At 55.0% G+C, this 23,283-nt stretch overlaps 1 long non-coding RNA gene across 3 annotated transcripts; it reads right to left on the reverse strand.

Moving 5' to 3' along the window:
* Positions 1-772: 772 nt before the first annotated feature.
* LOC147056117 (uncharacterized) lies at positions 773-23,178 on the reverse strand. Of its 3 annotated transcripts, none has more exons than XR_015066483.1 (3): positions 23,057-23,178; positions 22,394-22,475; positions 773-932 (listed from the first exon to the last, which is right to left on the reverse strand). It is a non-coding gene; the product is annotated as an uncharacterized LOC147056117 (long non-coding RNA). The 3 variants fall into 3 exon arrangements; XR_015066484.1 differs by lacking the exon at positions 23,057-23,178 and adding an exon at positions 22,698-22,783; XR_015066482.1 differs by lacking the exon at positions 23,057-23,178 and adding an exon at positions 22,698-22,782 and having other exon boundaries at positions 22,394-22,472.
* Between the last annotated feature and the right edge of the window lie 105 nt (positions 23,179-23,283).

A 23,283-nucleotide genomic window follows, 5' to 3' on the forward strand; every position in this document is an offset into this window, starting at 1 on the left:
TTTGGCATTCATTCTTATGGGAAAAATTGCTTCCACTTTTGAACTTTTCTACTTACGAACCCGATTACGGAACAAATTAAGTTCAAATGTAGAGGTTTGGCATTTTGGCATTCATTCTTATGGGAAAAATTGCTTCCACTTTTGAACTTTTCTACTTACGAACCTGATTATGGAACAAATTAAGTTCAAATGTAGAGGTTTCACTGCACACTGCTCAATTTTTACAATAGAAATAGACTAGAAACAGACAGAGACAGACAGACAGAGACAAACAGATAGACAGAGACAGACAAAGACAGACAGACAGAGTCGAGGTAGACAAGGCACGTTTGTAGTCGGGGACAGGCAGGTCAGATCTAATGAAGCAGAGCAAGCAAACAAACAGGAAGCAAGCCTCGTTAAACAGTGGATGGGCAAACAGGAATCAGGGGGGACAGAGGGGGGACAGAGGGGGGACAGGTGGCAGACATGCGTGTGTCAAAGCAGATGAACCGGCCAGGAGTGATCGGAGCACGGAGTCAAAATACGTGTCCTAATCAGCAGGTAACAAGGGACCGGTAGTGGCAATCAGCGCTGATTAGCACGCGCAGTTTCTTATTGGTCATCACGCTCCCGAGGACTGGCAGTGCGTGCCGTGCGTGTCACCCGGCCAGCTGGCAGGTCAAGAGCGGAACAGAGACGAGCCAAGGTAACTGACTGGCAAGACATTGTGCAGGAATTCTTTAATGTTTTCCTTACAGAGAAGAAAAGATCATTTGCATTTGAACTCAGTTTGTGTTATATATTGGCTTCCTGAATTCCTTTTACTGGCATGTGGTTTGATGAAAAAGGTGAGCAGAAACGATGAGAGGGGGCGTTATCCTTGCTTGCATGGCTCCCAAGTGAAGTGTGAAGCCTGGTGAGGTAATCCCAGTTGTGATAATTGCAGCCTTCTGTGAAGTGTAGAAAATCTGGATGACTGCCACTCTCTGTTTGGTCTTCCCCACAAACCACTTGAACAACTACAGCTTCAAGATTAAAGATTCAAGAGTTTTTTATTCGCCATGTTTGAGTGTGGCAAAACAAGGAATTTGACTTTGGTACATCACAGCCTCTGTTAAACATTTAGGTGACTAACAACACTCGGGACATGTGAACAATGACAAATATTCTCAAACATCCCCTGATCTTAAACTCCCATGAGGGCAAGGAAAAACTCAAAACTCCAACTAGGGGAAATGAGAAACCTTGAGGAGACCACAGATGGGAGGGTCCCTCTTCCAGGATGACCAGGCTGCAATGGTTGCAGAGAGGACACATAGTACAAACAGCATGCAGAAAATATTCGCCAAGTTGGTGGGGACTTCCAGGCGAAGACCGACATTTTTCGTCATCCAGGTTCGACCCGGGAACCGGCGTTGGGCAGACGCCGTAGCAACGCAGAGCCGGTGGCACTTAGAAAATATTCGCCAAGTTGGCTGTGAGCTCCAGGCGGAGACCGACATTTTTCGTCATTCGGGTTCGACCGTAGCCACGCAGAGCCGGTGGCACTTAGAAAATATTCTTTTGTCATGACCTCCGGGCGGAGACCGGCATTTTTCGTCATTTGAGGCCGACGGGGGAACCAGCGCGGAGCGGACACTTTTCCTCAGAAGAGCCGGTGGCACTTAGAAAAAATTCCGTGTCTCGTGAGCTCCAGGGGGGAACAGGCTGGTTTTATTCATCCGTAGCCGACATGGGAACCAGCGCGGAGCGGATTGGTGTTGCGCTGGCATATACCTAAAGGGTCCCCCCATACTCGTTCTAATGGTGTTTTGGAAAACGGGGGTAAAGTGGATGAGTACACTGACTAGTGGGACCAAATCAGGGGGACCAGGGGGAGAGGCTGATTTTGCGTCATTTGAGGCCGGCTGCAGAACCGGCGAGGGGCGGACGCACAAGCCCGGCAGAGCCGTGGGCACTTAGAAAATTTTCGCCAAGTTGGCGTTGACCTCCAGGGGGAGAGGCTGGTTTTGCGTCATTTGAGGCCGGCTGCAGAACCGGCGCGGGTCGGACGCACAAGCCCGGCAGAGCCGTGGGGACTTAGAAAATATTCGCCAAGTTGGTGGGGACTTCCAGGCGAAGACCGACATTTTTCATCATCCGGGTTCGACCCGGGAACCGGCGTTGGACGGACGCCGTAGCCACGCAGAGCCGATGGCACTTAGAAACTTTTCGCCAAGTTGGCTGTGAGCTCCAGGCGGAGACAGTTCGTTTTCGTCATTCGAGGCCGGCTGCAGAACCGGCGCGGGTCGGACGCACAAGCCCGGCAGAGCCGTGGGCACTTAGAAAATATTCGCCAAGTTGGCTGTGAGCTCCAGGCGGAGACCGACATTTTTCGTCATCCGGGTTCGACCCGGGAACCGGCGTTGGGCAGACGCCGTAGCCACACAGAGCCGGTGGCTTTTAGAAAATATTCGCCAAGTCGTGGGGACTTCCAGCCAAAGACCGACATTTTTCATCATCCGGGTCCGACCCGGGAACCGGCGTTGGACGGACGCCGTAGCCACGCAGAGCCGGTGGCACTTAGAAACTTTTCGCCAAGTTGGCTGTGAGCTCCAGGCGGAGACCGACATTTTTCGTCATCCGGGTTCGACCCGGGAACCGGCGTTGGGCAGACGCCGTAGCCACACAGAGCCGGTGGCACTTAGAAAATATTCGCCAAGTCGTGGGGACTTCCAGGCAAAGACCGACATTTTTCATCATCCGGGTCCGACCCGGGTACCGGTGTTGGACGGACGCCGTAGCCACGCAGAGCCGGTGGCACTTAGAAACTTTTCGCCAAGTTGGCTGTGAGCTCCAGGCGGAGACTGTTTGTTTTCGTCATTCGAGGCCGGCTGCAGAACCAGCGCGGGTCGGACGCACAAGCCCGGCAGAGCCGTGGGCACTTAGAAAATATTCGCCAAGTTGGTGGGGACTTCCAGGCGAAGACCGACATTTTTCATCCTCCGGGTTCGACCCGGGAACCGGCGTTGGACGGACGCCGTAGCCACGCAGAGTCAGTGGCACTTAGAAACTTTTCGCCAAGTTGGCTGTGAGCTCCAGGCGGAGACCGTTCGTTTACGTCATTCAAGGCCGGCTGCAGAACCGGCGCGGGTCGGACGCACAAGCCCGGCAGAGCCGTGGGCACTTAGAAAATATTCGTCAAGTTGGCTGTGAGCTCCAGGCGGAGACCGACATTTTTCGTCATCCGGGTTCGACCCGGGAACCGGCGTTGGACGGACGCCGTAGCCACGCAGAGCCGGTGGCACTTAGAAACTTTTCGCCAAGTTGGCTGTGAGCTCCAGGCGGAGACCGTTATTTTTCGTCATTCGAGGCCGGCTGCAGAACCGGCGCGGGTCGGACGCACAAGCCCGGCAGAGCCGTGGGCACTTAGAAAATATTCACCAAGTTGGCTGTGAGCTCCAGGCGGAGACCGACATTTTTCGTCATCCGGGTTCGACCCGGGAACCGGCGTTGGGCAGACGCTGTAGCCACGCAGAGCCGGTGGCACTTAGAAACTTTTCGCCAAGTTGGCTGTGAGCTCCAGGCGGAGACCGTTATTTTTCGTCATTCGAGGCCGGCTGCAGAACCGGCGCGGGTCGGACGCACAAGCCCGGCAGAGCCGTGGGCACTTAGAACATTTTCGCCAAGTTGGCGTTGACCTCCAGGGGACGAGGCTGGTTTTGCGTCATTTGAGGCCGGCTGCAGAACCGGCGCGGGTCGGACGCACAAGCCCGGCAGAGCCGTGGGCACTTAGAACATTTTCGCCAAGTTGGTGGGGACTTCCAGGCGAAGACCATTATTTTTCGTCATTTGAGGCCGGCTGCAGAACCGGCGCGGGTCGGACGCACAAGCCCAGCAGGGCCGTGGGCACTTAGAAAATTTTCACCAAGTTGGTGGGGACTTCCAGGCGAGGACCGTTATTTTTCGTCATTTGAGGCCGGCTGCAGAACCGGCGCGGGTCGGACGCACGAGCCCGGCAGAGCCGTGGGCACTTAGAAATTTTTCGCCAAGTTGGCTGTGAGCACTTTGTCATTTTTTCGGAGTGGCGACACTTTGCCATTTTTCCGAGGTGACACTTTGTCATTTTTTCGAGATGTGGCACTTTGTCATTTTTTCGAGATGTGGCACTTAGTCGTTTTTTCCAAAGGTGACACTTAGTCGTTTTTTCGAAAGTTGACACAGTCACTTTTTCGCCACAGTGACAGTTTGCCACTTTTTTGCCGCAGTGACACTTTGCCACTTTTTCGAAGTGCCCACCTCCAGCGCGTGCCACGGCGCTTTCCAGGTCCGCTATCCGACCTGGGGCTGTCGAGGACGGGGTTTTCACCGCCGTGGGGAGACCAGCCCTATCTCCTCCATACTCGTTCTGGAGGTGTTTTGGAAAACGGAGGGAAATTCGATGAGTACACTGACTAGTGGGACCATTTCATTGTACTCTGGCGCAGCTGAAGACCAAAAAAGGTACTGTATCTTAGCCCGGGTACCCCACCCCCTGGTACCTCGAGTAGGACTTAGAAAAATTTCGCCAAATTGGCGGTGAGCTCCAGGGAGAGAGGCTGATTTTGCGCTATTTGAGGCCGACCGCCGAACCGGCGCGGGGCGGACGCACAAGCCCCGCAGAGCCGTAGGCACTTAGAAAATTTTCGCCTTTGGCTGTGACCTCCAGGGGGAGAGGCTGGTTTTGCGTTATTTGAAGCCGGCTGGAAAACCGGCGCTGGGCGGACGCCAAAGCTCGGATGGGCCGTAGGCACTTAGAGAAATTTCGCCAAGTGAGCTCCAGGGGGAGAGGCTGATTTTGCGTCATTTGAAGCCGGCTTCAGAACCGGCGCGGGTCGGACGCACAAGCCCGGGAGAGCCGTGGGCACTTAGAAAATATTCGCCAAGTTGGTGGGGACTTCCAGGCGAAGACCGACATTTTTCGTCATCCGGGTTCGACCCGGGAACCGGCGCTGGTCGGACGCCTTAGCCACTCAGAGCCGGTGGCACTTAGAAAATATTCGCCAAGTTGGTGGGGACTTCCAGGCGAAGACCGACATTTTTCATCATCCGGGTTCGACCCGTGAACCGGCGTTGGACGGACGCCGTAGCCACGCAGAGCCGGTGGCACTTAGAAACTTTTCGCCAAGTTGGCTGTGAGCTCCAGGCGGAGACCGGCATTTTTCGTCATCCGGGGCCGACCCGGGAACCGGCGTTGGACGAACGCCGTAGCCACGCAGAGCCGGTGGCACTTAGAAAATATTCGCCAAGTTGGTGGGGACTTCCAGGCGAATACCGACATTTTTCATCATTCGGGTTCGACCCGGGAACGGGCGTTGGACGGACGCCGTAGCTACACAGAGCCGGTGGCACTTAGAAACTTTTCGCCAAGTTGGCTGTGAGCTCCAGGCGGAGACCGACATTTTTCGTCATCCGGGTTCGACCCGGGAACCGGCGTTGGGCAGACGCCGTAGCCACGCAGAGCCGGTGGCACTTAGAAAATATTCGTTTGTCATGACCTCCGGGCGGAGACCGACATTTTTCGTCATTCGAGGCCGACGGGGGAACCAGCGCGGAGCGGACACTTTTGCTCGGAAGAGCCGGTGGCACTTAGATAATATTCGTTTGTCATGACCTCCGGGCGGAGACCGGCATTCGAGGCATTCGAGGCCGACGGGGGAACCAGCGCGGAGCGGACACTTTAATTCGGAAGAGCCAGTGGCACTTAGAAAAAATTCCTTGTCTCGTGAGCTCCAGGGGGGAAAGGCTGGTTTTTTTCATCCGTAGCCGACATGGGAACCAGCGCGGAGCGATATGGTGTTGCGCTGGCATATACCTAAGGGGACCCCCATACTCGTTCTGACGGTGTTTTGGAAAACGGGGGGAAAGTGGATGAGTACACTGACTAGTGGGACCAAATCAGGTGGACCAGGGGGAGAGGCTGATTTTGCGTCATTTGAGGCCGGCTGCAGAACCGGCGAGGAGCGGACGCACAAGCCCGGCAGAGCCGTGGACACTTAGAAATTTTTCGCCAAGTTGGCGTTGACCTCCAGGGGGAGAGGCTGGATTTGCGTCATTTGAGGCCGGCTGCAGAACCGGCGCGGGTCGGACGCACAAGCCCAGCAGAGCTGTGGGCACTTAGAAAATATTCGCCAAGTTGGCTGTGAGCTCCAGGCGGAGACCGACATTTATCGTCATCCGGGTTCGACCCGGGAACCGGCGTTGGGCAGACGCCGTAGCCACGCAGAGCCGGTGGCACTTAGAAACTTTTCGCCAAGTTGGCTGTGAGCTCCAGGCGGAGACCGTTCGTTTTCGTCATTCGAGGCCGGCTGCAGAACCGGCGCGGGTCAGACGCACAAGCCCGGCAGAGCCGTGGGCACTTAGAAAATATTCGTCAAGTTGGCTGTGAACTCCAGGCGGAGACCGACATTTTTCGTTGTCCGGGTTCGACCCGGGAACCGGCGTTAGACGGACGCCGTAGCCACGCAGAGCCGGTGGCACTTAGAAAATTTTCGCCAAGTTGGCTTTGAGCTCCAGGCGGAGGCCGTTATTTTTCGTCATTCGAGGCCGGCTGCAGAACCGGCGCGGGTCGGACGCACAAGCCCGGCAGAGCCGTGGGCACTTAGAAAATATTCGTCAAGTTGGCTGTGAGCTCCAGGCTGAGACCGACATTTTTCGTCATCCGGGTTTGACCCCGGAACCGGCGTTGGACGGACGCCATAGCCACGCAGAGCCGGTGGCACTTAGAAACTTTTTGCCAAGTTGGCTGTGAGCTCCAGGCGGAGACCGTTATTTTTCGTCATTCGAGGCCGGCTGCAGAACCGGCGCGGGTCGGACGCACAAGCCCGGCAGAGCCGTGGGCACTTAGAAAATTTTCGCCAAGTTGGCGTTGACCTCCAGGGGGAGAGGCTGGTTTTGCGTCATTTGAGGCCGGCTGCAGAACCGGCGCGGGTCGGACGCACAAGCCCGGCAGAGCCGTGGGCACTTAGAAAATTTTCGCCAAGTTGGTGGGGACTTCCAGGCGAAGACCGTTATTTTTCGTCATTTGAGGCCGGCTGCAGAACCGGCGCGGGTCGGACGCACGAGCCCGGCAGAGCCGTGGGCACTTAGAAATTTTTCGCCAAGTTGGCTGTGAGCACTTTGTCATTTTTTCGGAGTGGCGACACTTTGCCATTTTTTCCGAGAGGTGACACTTTGTCATTTTTTCGAGATGTGGCACTTTGTCATTTTTTCGAGATGTGGCACTTAGTCGTTTTTTCCAAAGGTGACACTTAGTCGTTTTTTCGAAAGTTGACACTTTTTCGCCACAGTGACACTTTGCCACTTTTTTGCCACAGTCACACCTGGCCACTTTTTCGAAGTGCCCACCTCCAGCGCGTGCCACGGCGCTTTCCATGTCCGCTATCCGACCTGGGGCTGTCGAGGACGGGGTTTTCACCGCCGTGGGGAGACCAGCCCTATCTCCTCCATACTCGTTCTGGAGGTGTTTTGGAAAACGGGGGGAAAGTCGATGAGTACACTGACTAGTGGGACCATTTCATTGTACTCTGGCGCACCTGAAGACCAAAAAAGGTACTGCATCTTAGCCCGGGTACCCCACCCCCTGGTACCTCGAGTAGAACTTAGAAAATTTTCACCAAATTGGCGGTGAGCTCCAGGGAGAGAGGCTGATTTTGCGCTATTTGAGGCCGACCGCCGAACCTGGGCGGACGCACAAGCCCCGCAGAGCCGTAGGCACTTAGAAAATTTTCGCCTTTGGCTGTGACCTCCAGGGGGAGAGGCTGGTTTTGCGTTATTTGAGGCCGGCTGGAAAACCGGCGCTGGGCGGACGCCAAAGCTCGGATGGGCCGTAGGCACTTAGAAAAATTTCGCCAAGTGAGCTCCAGGGGGAGAGGCTGGATTTGCGTCATTCGAGGCCGACTGCGGAACCGGCGCTGGGCGAACCCCAGAGCTCTGCAGAGCCGTGGGCACTTAGAAAATATTCGCCAAGTTGGCGTTGACCTCCAGGGGGAGAGGCTGATTTTGCGTCATTTGAGGCCGGCTGCAGAACCTGCGCGGGTCGGACGCACAAGCCCGGCAGAGCTGTGGGCACTTGGAAAATTTTCGCCAAGTTGGCGTTGACCTCCAGGGGGAGAGAATGATTTTGCGTCATTTGAAGGCGGCTGCAGAACCGGCGCGGGTCGGACGCACAAGCCCGGCAGAGCCGTGGGCACTTAGAAAATATTCGCCAAGTTGGTGGGGACTTCCAGGCGAAGACCGACATTTTTCATCCTCCGGGTTCGACCCGGGAACCGGCGTCGGACGGACGCCGTAGCCACGCAGAGTCAGTGGCACTTAGAAACTTTTCGCCAAGTTGGCTGTGAGCTCCAGGCGGAGACCGTTCGTTTACGTCATTCAAGGCCGGCTGCAGAACCGGCGCGGGTCGGACGCACAAGCCCGGCAGAGCCGTGGGCACTTAGAAAATATTCGTCAAGTTGGCTGTGAGCTCCAGGCGGAGACCGACATTTTTCGTCATCCGGGTTCGACCCGGGAACCGGCGTTGGACGGACGCCGTAGCCACGCAGAGCCGGTGGCACTTAGAAACTTTTCGCCAAGTTGGCTGTGAGCTCCAGGCGGAGACCGTTATTTTTCGTCATTCGAGGCCGGCTGCAGAACCGGCGCGGGTCGGACGCACAAGCCCGGCAGAGCCGTGGGCACTTAGAAAATATTCGTCAAGTTGGCTGTGAGCTCCAGGCTGAGACCGACATTCTTCGTCATCTGGGTTCGACCCGTGAACCGGCGTTGGACGGACGCCGTAGCCACGCAGAGCCGGTGGCACTTAGAAACTTTTCGCCAAGTTGGCTGTGAGCTCCAGGCGGAGACCGGCATTTTTCGTCATTCGAGGCCGGCTGCAGAACCGGCGCGGGTCGGACGCACAAGCCCGGCAGAGCCGTGGGCACTTAGAACATTTTCGCCAAGTTGGCGTTGACCTCCAGGGGACGAGGCTGGTTTTGCGTCATTTGAGGCCGGCTGCAGAACCGGCGCGGGTCGGACGCACAAGCCCGGCAGAGCCGTGGGCACTTAGAACATTTTCGCCAAGTTGGTGGGGACTTCCAGGCGAAGACCATTATTTTTCGTCATTTGAGGCCGGCTGCAGAACCGGCGCGGGTCGGACGCACAAGCCCAGCAGGGCCGTGGGCACTTAGAAAATTTTCACCAAGTTGGTGGGGACTTCCAGGCGAGGACCGTTATTTTTCGTCATTTGAGGCCGGCTGCAGAACCGGCGCGGGTCGGACGCACGAGCCCGGCAGAGCCGTGGGCACTTAGAAATTTTTCGCCAAGTTGGCTGTGAGCACTTTGTCATTTTTTCGGAGTGGCGACACTTTGCCATTTTTCCGAGGTGACACTTTGTCATTTTTTCGAGATGTGGCACTTTGTCATTTTTTCGAGATGTGGCACTTAGTCGTTTTTTCCAAAGGTGACACTTAGTCGTTTTTTCGAAAGTTGACACAGTCACTTTTTTGCCACAGTGACAGTTTGCCACTTTTTTGCCGCAGTGACACTTTGCCACTTTTTCGAAGTGCCCACCTCCAGCGCGTGCCACGGCGCTTTCCAGGTCCGCTATCCGACCTGGGGCTGTCGAGGACGGGGTTTTCACCGCCGTGGGGAGACCAGCCCTATCTCCTCCATACTCGTTCTGGAGGTGTTTTGGAAAACGGAGGGAAATTCGATGAGTACACTGACTAGTGGGACCATTTCATTGTACTCTGGCGCAGCTGAAGACCAAAAAAGGTACTGTATCTTAGCCCGGGTACCCCACCCCCTGGTACCTCGAGTAGGACTTAGAAAAATTTCGCCAAATTGGCGGTGAGCTCCAGGGAGAGAGGCTGATTTTGCGCTATTTGAGGCCGACCGCCGAACCGGCGCGGGGCGGACGCACAAGCCCCGCAGAGCCGTAGGCACTTAGAAAATTTTCGCCTTTGGCTGTGACCTCCAGGGGGAGAGGCTGGTTTTGCGTTATTTGAAGCCGGCTGGAAAACCGGCGCTGGGCGGACGCCAAAGCTCGGATGGGCCGTAGGCACTTAGAGAAATTTCGCCAAGTGAGCTCCAGGGGGAGAGGCTGATTTTGCGTCATTTGAAGCCGGCTTCAGAACCGGCGCGGGTCGGACGCACAAGCCCGGGAGAGCCGTGGGCACTTAGAAAATATTCGCCAAGTTGGTGGGGACTTCCAGGCGAAGACCGACATTTTTCGTCATCCGGGTTCGACCCGGGAACCGGCGCTGGTCGGACGCCTTAGCCACTCAGAGCCGGTGGCACTTAGAAAATATTCGCCAAGTTGGTGGGGACTTCCAGGCGAAGACCGACATTTTTCATCATCCGGTTTCGACCCGTGAACCGGCGTTGGACGGACGCCGTAGCCACGCAGAGCCGGTGGCACTTAGAAACTTTTCGCCAAGTTGGCTGTGAGCTCCAGGCGGAGACCGGCATTTTTCGTCATCCGGGGCCGACCCGGGAACCGGCGTTGGACGAACGCCGTAGCCACGCAGAGCCGGTGGCACTTAGAAAATATTCGCCAAGTTGGTGGGGACTTCCAGGCGAATACCGACATTTTTCATCATTCGGGTTCGACCCGGGAACGGGCGTTGGACGGACGCCGTAGCTACACAGAGCCGGTGGCACTTAGAAACTTTTCGCCAAGTTGGCTGTGAGCTCCAGGCGGAGACCGACATTTTTCGTCATCCGGGTTCGACCCGGGAACCGGCGTTGGGCAGACGCCGTAGCCACGCAGAGCCGGTGGCACTTAGAAAATATTCGTTTGTCATGACCTCCGGGCGGAGACCGACATTTTTCGTCATTCGAGGCCGACGGGGGAACCAGCGCGGAGCGGACACTTTTGCTCGGAAGAGCCGGTGGCACTTAGATAATATTCGTTTGTCATGACCTCCGGGCGGAGACCGGCATTTTTCGGCATTCGAGGCCGACGGGGGAACCAGCGCGGAGCGGACACTTTAGCTCGGAAGAGCCAGTGGCACTTAGAAAAAATTCCGTGTCTCGTGAGCTCCAGGGGGGAAAGGCTGGTTTTTTTCATCCGTAGCCGACATGGGAACCAGCGCGGAGCGAATTGGTGTTGCGCTGGCATATACCTAAGGGGACCCCCATACTCGTTCTGATGGTGTTTTGGAAAACGGGGGGAAAGTGGATGAGTACACTGACTAGTGGGACCAAATCAGGTGGACCAGGGGGAGAGGCTGATTTTGCGTCATTTGAGGCCGGCTGCAGAACCGGAGAGGGGCGGACGCACAAGCCCGGCAGAGCCGTGGGCACTTAGAAAATTTTCGCCAAGTTGGCGTTGACCTCCAGGGGGAGAGGCTGGATTTGCGTCATTTGAGGCCGGCTGCAGAACCGGCGCGGGTCGGACGCACAAGCCCAGCAGAGCTGTGGGCACTTAGAAAATATTCGCCAAGTTGGCTGTGAGCTCCAGGCGGAGACCGACATTTATCGTCATCCGGGTTCGACCCGGGAACCGGCGTTGGGCAGACGCCGTAGCCACGCAGAGCCGGTGGCACTTAGAAACTTTTCGGCAAGTTGGCTGTGAGCTCCAGGCGGAGACCGTTCGTTTTCGTCATTCGAGGCCGGCTGCAGAACCGGCGCGGGTCAGACGCACAAGCCGGGCAGAGCCGTGGGCACTTAGAAAATATTCGTCAAGTTGGCTGTGAACTCCAGGCGGAGACCGACATTTTTCGTTGTCCGGGTTCGACCCGGGAACCGGCGTTAGACGGACGCCGTAGCCACGCAGAGCCGGTGGCACTTAGAAACTTTTCGCCAAGTTGGCTTTGAGCTCCAGGCGGAGGCCGTTATTTTTCGTCATTCGAGGCCGGCTGCAGAACCGGCGCGGGTCGGACGCACAAGCCCGGCAGAGCCGTGGGCACTTAGAAAATATTCGTCAAGTTGGCTGTGAGCTCCAGGCTGAGACCGACATTTTACGTCATCCGGGTTTGACCCGGGAACCGGCGTTGGACGGACGCCATAGCCACGCAGAGCCGGTGGCACTTAGAAACTTTTTGCCAAGTTGGCTGTGAGCTCCAGGCGGAGACCGTTATTTTTCGTCATTCGAGGCCGGCTGCAGAACCGGCGCGGGTCGGACGCACAAGCCCGGCAGAGCCGTGGGCACTTAGAAAATTTTCGCCAAGTTGGCGTTGACCTCCAGGGGGAGAGGCTGGTTTTGCGTCATTTGAGGCCGGCTGCAGAACCGGCGCGGGTCGGACGCACAAGCCCGGCAGAGCCGTGGGCACTTAGAAAATTTTCGCCAAGTTGGTGGGGACTTCCAGGCGAAGACCGTTATTTTTCGTCATTTGAGGCCGGCTGCAGAACCGGCGCGGGTCGGACGCACGAGCCCGGCAGAGCCGTGGGCACTTAGAAATTTTTCGCCAAGTTGGCTGTGAGCACTTTGTCATTTTTTCGGAGTGGCGACACTTTGCCATTTTTTCCGAGAGGTGACACTTTGTCATTTTTTCGAGATGTGGCACTTTGTCATTTTTTCGAGATGTGGCACTTAGTCGTTTTTTCCAAAGGTGACACTTAGTCGTTTTTTCGAAAGTTGACACTTTTTCGCCACAGTGACACTTTGCCACTTTTTTGCCACAGTCACACCCGGCCACTTTTTCGAAGTGCCCACCTCCAGCGCGTGCCACAGCGCTTTCCATGTCCGCTATCCGACCTGGGGCTGTCGAGGACGGGGTTTTCACCGCCGTGGGGAGACCAGCCCTATCTCCTCCATACTCGTTCTGGAGGTGTTTTGGAAAACGGGGGGAAAGTCGATGAGTACACTGACTAGTGGGACCATTTCATTGTACTCTGGCGCACCTGAAGACCAAAAAAGGTACTGCATCTTAGCCCGGGTACCCCACCCCCTGGTACCTCGAGTAGAACTTAGAAAATTTTCACCAAATTGGCGGTGAGCTCCAGGGAGAGAGGCTGATTTTGCGCTATTTGAGGCCGACCGCCGAACCGGGGCGGACGCACAAGCCCCGCAGAGCCGTAGGCACTTAGAAATTTTTCGCCTTTGGCTGTGACCTCCAGGGGGAGAGGCTAGTTTTGCGTTATTTGAGGCCGGCTGGAAAACCGGCGCTGGGCGGACGCCAAAGCTCGGATGGGCCGTAGGCACTTAGAAAAATTTCGCCAAGTGAGCTCCAGGGGGAGAGGCTGGATTTGCGTCATTCGAGGCCGACTGCGGAACCGGCGCTGGGCGAACCCCAGAGCTCTGCAGAGCCGTGGGCACTTAGAAAATATTCGCCAAGTTGGCGTTGACCTCCAGGGGGAGAGGCTGATTTTGCGTCATTTGAGGCCGGCTGCAGAACCTGCGCGGGTCGGACGCACAAGCCCGGCAGAGCTGTGGGCACTTGGAAAATTTTCGCCAAGTTGGCGTTGACCTCCAGGGGGAGAGAATGATTTTGCGTCATTTGAGGGCGGCTGCAGAACCGGCGCGGGTCGGACGCACAAGCCCGGCAGAGCCGTGGGCACTTAGAAAATATTCGCCAAGTTGGTGGGGACTTCCAGGCGAAGACCGACATTTTTCATCCTCCGGGTTCGACCCGGGAACCGGCGTCGGACGGACGCCGTAGCCACGCAGAGTCAGTGGCACTTAGAAACTTTTCGCCAAGTTGGCTGTGAGCTCCAGGCGGAGACCGTTCGTTTACGTCATTCAAGGCCGGCTGCAGAACCGGCGCGGGTCGGACGCACAAGCCCGGCAGAGCCGTGGGCACTTAGAAAATATTCGTCAAGTTGGCTGTGAGCTCCAGGCGGAGACCGACATTTTTCGTCATCCGGGTTCGACCCGGGAACCGGCGTTGGACGGACGCCGTAGCCACGCAGAGCCGGTGGCACTTAGAAACTTTTCGCCAAGTTGGCTGTGAGCTCCAGGCGGAGACCGTTATTTTTCGTCATCCGGGTTCGACCCGGGAACCGGCGTTGGGCAGACGCCGTAGCCACGCAGAGCCGGTGGCACTTAGAAACATTTCGCCAAGTTGGCTGTGAGCTCCAGGCGGAGACCGTCATTTTCGTCATTTGAGGCCGGCTGCAGAACCGGCGCGGGTTGGACGCACAAGCCCGGCAGAGCCGTGGGCACTTAGAAAATATTCGCCAAGTTGGCTGTGAGCTCCAGGCGGAGACCGACATTTTTCGTCATCCGGGTTCGACCCGGGAACCGGCGTTGGGCAGACGCTGTAGCCACGCAGAGCCGGTGGCACTTAGAAAATATTCGTTTGTCATGACCTCCGGGCGGAGACCGGCATTTTTTGTCATTCGAGGCCGACGGGGGAACCAGCGCGGAGCGGACACTTTTCCTCAGAAGAGCCGGTGGCACTTAGAAAAAATTCCGTGTCTCGTGAGCTACAGGGGGGACAGGCTGGTTTTATTCATCCGTAGCCGACATGGGAACCAGCGCGGAGCGGATTGGTGTTGCGCTGGCATATACCTAAGGGGTCCCCCCATACTCGTTCTAATGGTGTTTTGGAAAACGGGGGTAAAGTGGATGAGTACACTGACTAGTGGGACCAAATCAGGGGGACCAGGGGGAGAGGCTGATTTTGCGTCATTTGAGGCCGGCTGCAGAACCGGCGAGGGACGGACGCACAAGCCCGGCAGAGCCGTGGGCACTTAGAAAATTTTCGCCAAGTTGGCGTTGACCTCCAGGGGGAGAGGCTGGTTTTGCGTCATTTGAGGCCGGCTGCAGAACCGGCGCGGGTCGGACGCACAAGCCCGGCAGAGCCGTGGGCACTTAGAAAATATTCGCCAAGTTGGTGGGGACTTCCAGGCGAAGACCGACATTTTTCATCATCCGGGTTTGACCCGGGAACCGGCGTTGGACGGACGCCGTAGCCACGCAGAGCCGGTGGCACTTAGAAACTTTTCGCCAAGTTGGCTGTGAGCTCCAGGCGGAGACCGTTCGTTTTCGTCATTCGAGGCCGGCTGCAGAACCGGCGCGGGTCGGACGCACAAGCCCGGCAGAGCCGTGGGCACTTAGAAAATATTCGCCAAGTTGGCTGTGAGCTCCAGGCGGAGACCGACATTTTTCGTCATCCGGGTTCGACCCGGGAACCGGCGTTGGGCAGACGCCGTAACCACACAGAGCCGGTGGCACTTAGAAAATATTCGCCAAGTCGTGGGGACTTCCAGGCAAAGACCGACATTTTTCATCATCCGGGTCCGACCCGGGTACCGGTGTTGGACGGACGCCGTAGCCACGCAGAGCCGGTGGCACTTAGAAACTTTTCGCCAAGTTGGCTGTGAGCTCCAGGTGGAGACTGTTTGTTTTCGTCATTCGAGGCCGGCTGCAGAACCGGCGCGGGTCGGACGCACAAGCCCGGCAGAGCCGTGGGCACTTAGAAAATATTCGCCAAGTTGGTGGGGACTTCCAGGCGAATACCGACATTTTTCATCCTCCGGGTTCGACCCGGGAACGGGCGTTGGACGGACGCCGTAGCTACACAGAGCCGGTGGCACTTAGAAACTTTTCGCCAAGTTGGCTGTGAGCTCCAGGCGGAGACCGACATTTTTCGTCATCCGGGTTCGACCCGGGAACCGGCGTTGGGCAGACGCCGTAGCCACGCAGAGCCGGTGGCACTTAGAAAATATTCGTTTGTCATGACCTCCGGGCGGAGACCGACATTTTTCGTCATTCGAGGCCGACGGGGGAACCAGCGCGGAGCGGACACTTTTGCTCGGAAGAGCCGGTGGCACTTAGATAATATTCGTTTGTCATGACCTCCGGGCGGAGACCGGCATTTTTCGGCATTCGAGGCCGACGGGGGAACCAGCGCGGAGCGGACACTTTAGCTCGGAAGAGCCAGTGGCACTTAGAAAAAATTCCGTGTCTCGTGAGCTCCAGGGGGGAAAGGCTGGTTTTTTTCATCCGTAGCCGACATGGGAACCAGCGCGGAGCGAATTGGTGTTGCGCTGGCATATACCTAAGGGGACCCCCATACTCGTTCTGATGGTGTTTTGGAAAACGGGGGGAAAGTGGATGAGTACACTGACTAGTGGGACCAAATCAGGTGGACCAGGGGGAGAGGCTGATTTTGCGTCATTTGAGGCCGGCTGCAGAACCGGCGAGGGGCGGACGCACAAGCCCGGCAGAGCCGTGGGCACTTAGAAAATTTTCGCCAAGTTGGCGTTGACCTCCAGGGGGAGAGGCTGGATTTGCGTCATTTGAGGCCGGCTGCAGAACCGGCGCGGGTCGGACGCACAAGCCCAGCAGAGCTGTGGGCACTTAGAAGATATTCGCCAAGTTGGCTGTGAGCTCCAGGCGGAGACCGACATTTATCGTCATCCGGGTTCGACCCGGGAACCGGCGTTGGGCAGACGCCGTAGCCACGCAGAGCCGGTGGCACTTAGAAACTTTTCGCCAAGTTGGCTGTGAGCTCCAGGCGGAGACCGTTCGTTTTCGTCATTCGAGGCCGGCTGCAGAACCGGCGCGGGTCAAACGCACAAGCCCGGCAGAGCCGTGGGCACTTAGAAAATATTCGTCAAGTTGGCTGTGAACTCCAGGCGGAGACCGACATTTTTCGTTGTCCGGGTTCGACCCGGGAACCGGCGTTAGACGGACGCCGTAGCCACGCAGAGCCGGTGGCACTTAGAAACTTTTCGCCAAGTTGGCTTTGAGCTCCAGGCGGAGGCCGTTATTTTTCGTCATTCGAGGCCGGCTGCAGAACCGGCGCGGGTCGGACGCACAAGCCCGGCAGAGCCGTGGGCACTTAGAAAATATTCGTCAAGTTGGCTGTGAGCTCCAGGCTGAGACCGACATTTTACGTCATCCGGGTTTGACCCGGGAACCGGCGTTGGACGGACGCCATAGCCACGCAGAGCCGGTGGCACTTAGAAACTTTTTGCCAAGTTGGCTGTGAGCTCCAGGCGGAGACCGTTATTTTTCGTCATTCGAGGCCGGCTGCAGAACCGGCGCGGGTCGGACGCACAAGCCCGGCAGAGCCGTGGGCACTTAGAAAATTTTCGCCAAGTTGGCGTTGACCTCCAGGGGGAGAGGCTGGTTTTGCGTCATTTGAGGCCGGCTGCAGAACCGGCGCGGGTCGGACGCACAAGCCCGGCAGAGCCGTGGGCACTTAGAAAATTTTCGCCAAGTTGGTGGGGACTTCCAGGCGAAGACCGTTATTTTTCGTCATTTGAGGCCGGCTGCAGAACCAGCGCGGGTCGGACGCACGAGCCCGGCAGAGCCGTGGGCACTTAGAAATTTTTCGCCAAGTTGGCTGTGAGCACTTTGTCATTTTTTCGGAGTGGCGACACTTTGCCATTTTTTCCGAGAGGTGACACTTTGTCATTTTTTCGAGATGTGGCACTTTGTCATTTTTTCGAGATGTGGCACTTAGTCGTTTTTTCCAAAGGTGACACTTAGTCGTTTTTTCGAAAGTTGACACTTTTTCGCCACAGTGACACTTTGCCACTTTTTTGCCACAGTCACACCCGGCCACTTTTTCGAAGTGCCCACCTCCAGCGCGTGCCACGGCGCTTTCCATGTCCGCTATCCGACCTGGGGCTGTCGAGGACGGGGTTTTCACCGCCGTGGGGAGACCAGCCCTATCTCCTCCATACTCGTTCTGGAGGTGTTTTGGAAAACGGGGGGAAAGTCGATGAGTACACTGACTAGTGGGACCATTTCATTGTACTCTGGCGCACCTGAAGACCAAAAAAGGTACTGCATCTTAGCCCGGGTACCCCACCCCCTGGTACCTCGAGTAGAACTTAGAACATTTTCACCAAATTGGCGGTGAGCTCCAGGGAGAGAGGCTGATTTTGCGCTATTTGAGGCCGACCGCCGAACCGGGGCGGACGCACAAGCCCCGCAGAGCCGTAGGCACTTGGAAAATTTTCGCCAAGTTGGCGTTGACCTCCAGGGGGAGAGAATGATTTTGCGTCATTTGAGGGCGGCTGCAGAACCGGCGCGGGTCGGACGCACAAGCCCGGCAGAGCCGTGGGCACTTAGAAAATATTCGCCAAGTTGGTGGGGACTTCCAGGCGAAGACCGGCATTTTTCGTCATCCGGGTTCGACCCGGGAACCGGCGCTGGTCGGACGCCTTAGCCACTCAGAGCCGGTGGCACTTAGAAAATATTCGCCAAGTTGGTGGGGACTTCCAGGCGAAGACCGACATTTTTTATCATCCGGGTTCGACCCGTGAACCGGCGTTGGACGGACGCCGTAGCCACGCAGAGCCGGTGGCACTTAGAATCTTTTCGCCAAGTTGGCTGTGAGCTCCAGGCGGAGACCGTTCGTTTTCATCATTCGAGGCCGGCTGCAGAACCGGCGCGGGTCGGACGCACAAGCCCGGCAGAGCCGTGGGCACTTAGAAAATATTCGCCAAGTTGATGAGGACTTCCAGGCGAAGACCGACATTTTTCATCATCGGGTTCGACCCGGGAACCGGCGTTGGACGGACGCCGTAGCCACGCAGAGCCGGTGGCACTTAGAAACTTTTCGCCAAGTTGGCTGTGAGCTCCAGGCGGAGACCGTTCGTTTTCGTCATTCGAGGCCGGCTGCAGAACCGGCGCGGGTCGGACGCACAAGCCCGGCAGAGCCGTGGGCACTTAGAAAATATTCGCCAAGTTGGCTGTGAGCTCCAGGCGGAGACCGACATTTTTCGTCATCCGGGTTCGACCCGGGAACCGGCGTTGGGCAGACGCCGAAGCCACGCAGAGCCGGTGGCACTTAGAAACTTTTTACCAAGTTGGCTGTGAGCTCCAGGCCCGTGTTTAAGGAGGCGGCCGTCCTCCACTTGGTCTGTGTTTACGGCGAAACTTGGTCTGTGTTTAAGGAGCCGGCCCTCACGCTCCTTCCTTGGATGGACAAAGTTTGCAGTTGACACTCGGTCATTTTTCGGCCCGTGTTTAAGGAGGCGGCCGTTACGCTCCTTCCTTGGATGGACAAAGTTCGCAGTTGACACTTGGTCATTTTTTGGCCTGTGTTTAAGGAGGCGGACGTCCTCCACTTGGTTGCATGCACCACATTCGCAAACTATACTTTCGTTTCTTCGCCGCGGCACCTGAGTGTGACCCGCAGTGGGTAGGAACCGTCCACCCGACGTCGGCAAGTCGAGGCCGATGGGGGCTTTACCAAGATGGGTCATGAGTGCCAGTCGGTCAGTTGGGTGAGGGGGTACTCTGAGGCCCGCCAGGAGCAGACGGACGACCGGGGATGGGGGGCGTACGCGGGCGGGCGCCGGGAGAAGACGGCTCGTCCGGGGCGAAACTCGGCCTGTGTTTAAGGAGCCGGCCCTCACGCTCCTTCCTTGGATGGACAACATTCGCAGTTGACACTTGGTCATTTTTCGGCCCGTGTTTAAGGAGGCGGCCGTCACGCTCCATCCTTGGATGTACAACATTTGCAATTGACACTTGGTCATTTTTCGGCCCGTGTTTAAGGAGGCGGCCGTCACGCTCCATCCTTGGATGCACCCCATTTGCAGTTGACACTTGGTCATTTTTCGGCCCGTGTTTAAGGAGGCGGCCGTCACGCTCCTTCCTTGGATGTACAACATTCGCAGATGACACTTTGGCATTTTTCGGCCCGTGTTTAAGGAGGCGGCCGTCACGCTCCATCCTTGGATGCACCCCATTCACAGTTGACACTTGGTCATTTTTCGGCCCGTGTTTAAGGAGGCGGTCGTCACGCTCCATCCTTGGATGTATAACATTCGCAGTTGACACTTTGTCATTTTTCGGCCTGTGTTTAAGGAGGCGGCCGTCCTCCACGGAGCTTTCCTTGGATGCGGAGCGTTCGCTCTCGGCCTGTGTTTAAGGAGGCGGCCGTCCTCCACGGAGCTTTCCTTGGATGCGGAGCATTCGCTCTCGGCCTGTGTTTAAGGAGGCGGCCGTCCTCCACTTCCTTGGAGGCACCACATTCGCAGGTGACACTTTGTCATTTTTTCGAGAGGTGACACTGTCATTTTTTCGAGATGTGGCACTTTGTCATTTTTTCGAAAGGTGACAGTGGTTTTTTCGAGAGGTGACAGTCATTTTTTCGAGAGGTGGCACTTAGTCACTTTTTCGCCAAAGTGACACTTTGCCACTTTTTCGAAGTGCCCACCTCAAGCGCGTGCCACGGCGCTTTCCAGGTCGCTATCAAACCTTCAGGCTGTCGAGGACGGGGTTTTCACCGCCGTAGAGGAGACCAGCCCCATCTCCTCCATACTCGTTCTGGTGGTGTTTTGGAAAACGGGGGGAAAGTCGATGAGTACACTGACTAGTGGGACCATTTCCTTGTACTCTGGCGCACCTGAAGACCAAAAAAGGTACTGCACCTTAGCCCGGGTACCCCATCCCCTGGTATCTCGAGTAGAACTTAGAAAAATTTCGCCAAATTGGCGGTGAGCTCCAGGGAGAGAGGCTGATTTTGCGCTATTTGAGGCCGACCGCCGAACCGGCGTTGGGCGGACGCCATAGCCACGCAGAGCCGGTGGCACTTAGAAAATATTCGCCAAAAGTTTGTCATGACCTCCAGACGGAGACCGGCAGTTTTCGTCTTTCGGGGCCGACAGGAAGAGCCAGTGGCACTTAGAAAATATTATGTGTCTCGTGAGCTCCAGGGGCAGACCGACGTGTTTCGTCATGCGTGGCCGACAGGGGAACCAGCGCGGAAAGGACTTTTGTGGCGCTAGCATGGCTGTGAGGGGTCCGCCCCCATACTCGTTCCGATTGTGTTTTGGAAAACAGGGGTAAAGTTAATGAGTACACTAACTAGGGGGACCAACACATTGTACTCTGGTGCACCTAAAGACCAAAGTTGGTACTGCACCCGTGACTGGTGGCACTTAGAAAATATTCGCCGAGTTGGCGGGGACCTCCAGGCGGAGACCGTTATTTTTCGTCATTCGAGGCCGGCTGCAGAACCGGCACTGGGCGGACGCCAGATTTTTGCAGGGCCGGTGGCACTTAGAAAATATTCGCCAAGTTGGCGTTGATCTCCAGGCGGAGACCGTTATTTTTCATCATTCGAGGCTGGCTGCGGAACCGGCGCTGGTCGGATGCTGAAGCTCGGCAGGGCTGGTGGCACTTAGAAAATATTCGCCAAGTTGGCGTTGACCTCCAGGCGGAGACCGTTATTTTTCGTCATTCGAGGCCTGCAGCAGAACCGGCGCTGGTCGGACGCCGAAGCTCGGCAGGGCCGGTGGCACTTAGAGACCTATTCTGAATTACACCTAACACAACTTTAGATCTATTGAATGAATAAATGAATGAAGTCGTTTAAATAATGATTTTGGTTAAATACTAGGTATATACAGAAATCCTACAGCACAAAATGGGCAGAGTTTACTTATGTGAAAAGGAGTGGGAAGAGGATTTATTGAATTTATTTAATCTATTTTAATTCCCAGGAAAATTTGGATTTGCTCTAAATCCTGATTTAACCAAAGGATGGTGCCAAATTTTCACATACGTCTTAATAGAACATATTAAACACTTAGTTAAGTTGATAGAAGTTGTTAATAAGAGCGAGTGGAGTAACATGAGACCTTGTTTGAAAAGGAGTGGGAAGAAGACCTATTTAATTTATTTAATGGGAAAAAGTAAGACTTATTTAATCTTTTTTTATTCCCAGGCAAAATTGGATGTGCTGCAATTCAAAATTTCACCACATGATGGTGCCAAATCTTGACTATAGTTCTGATAGGACGTACTAAACGCTTAGTTAAATTGATAGAAGTTGGTCATATGAGCGAGTGGAGTAACGAGATCTATTCTGAATTACACATAGCGCACACAACTTTGGATCTTTTGAATGAGACTTGAGGACGTATTAAACGCTTAGTTAAATTGATAGAAGTTGATAAGAGCGAGTAGAGTAACACGAGATATGTTCTGAATTACACATAGGTACACACAACTTTGGATCTTTTGAATGGATGAATATTTGATAATGATAATTTAAATTATGACGTATAAATACTGGGTATAAACAGAAAATCTACTACACAAAATAGGCAGAGTTTACTTGTTTGAAAAGGAGTGGGAAAAATACTTATTTAATTTATTTTGACATGAGACTTGTTGTGAATTACACAACACAACTTTGGATCGTTTGAATAAATAAATGAATGAGTAAAGTGATTTAAATTTTGATTTTGTATAAATACTAGGTATAGACGCAAAAACTACTACACAAAATGGGCAGGCTTTACTTGTTTGAAAAGGAATGGGAAGACGACCTACTTAATTTATTTAATGGGAACAAGTAAGACTTATTTAATTTATTACATCTATTTTTGTTCTCAGGCAAATTTGGATTTGCTACCATTCCATATTAATGAGAAGGACACTAGGAGTTAATTGCAAGTTGCAATACTGTTGGTGGATCAAACACGGCTGTCTGCAGCCAGTGGAAGTTTTAATAGGAGGTGTTTAACATAAATAGAGGAAGAAAGGGGTACTCACTTGAGAAGTCTACGCCAACGTCCAACCATTGTGGTTCCTGGTGAATGATGCGAGCCTCCAACTGATTTGTATTTTTATTCTTCTTACAGTGGAAAACACAGCCAACAAACACCGTGGAATGTAAAGGAATAAAATTGAAGATTAGCATTTAGCCTCAACAAACATTCACAGATACAACTACGTTTCAGCTAGGGTTAGCTACACAGCTACACATTGCTATTGCTATGTGAACGCTAGCTACATCGACAACTTTAGTCAAACTACACAAAAGTAAATCTCTTTAAACACAATGAGTCGTATTTACCGTGTACGCTCTAGACGTTCCAGTTATAAGCAGAAAATAAAGATATTTCGGGCATTAGTGGCAGGCAGCAGACGCCGAATTCGACGTAAACCACACACACACACACACACACACACACACACACACACACACACACACACACACACACACACACACACACACACACACACACACACACACACACACACACACACACACACACACACACACACACACACACACACACACACACACACACACACACACACACACACACACACACACACACACACACACACACACACACACTGGCGCACTCACTCGCTCGCTTTTCAGGGCTACAAAAGTACTTCTTTTTAAAAACAATGAGTTGTATTTACCGTGTACGCTCTAGACGGTCCAGTTGCAAGCAGAAAATAGAAACATTTCTCTCATTAATCGTCATGTTAATAACCGCTCTGTGTCGCTTGCCCATTGAAGTCTCGCTCTTTCCAACAGGGAGTTAAAAGCCGCGCCCACGGATTTGAATCTTGGCGGAAGTTCCGCCTAGTGACGTCATTTCCGCGGCACGTGACTGTGACGTAATATTATCTAAAAGGGTAAATTA

This window comes from Syngnathus leptorhynchus, chromosome 6 (genome assembly GCF_054491065.1).
Source record: "Syngnathus leptorhynchus isolate UIUO chromosome 6, UIUO_Slep, whole genome shotgun sequence".
Classification (NCBI taxonomy): Eukaryota; Metazoa; Chordata; class Actinopteri; order Syngnathiformes; family Syngnathidae; genus Syngnathus; species Syngnathus leptorhynchus.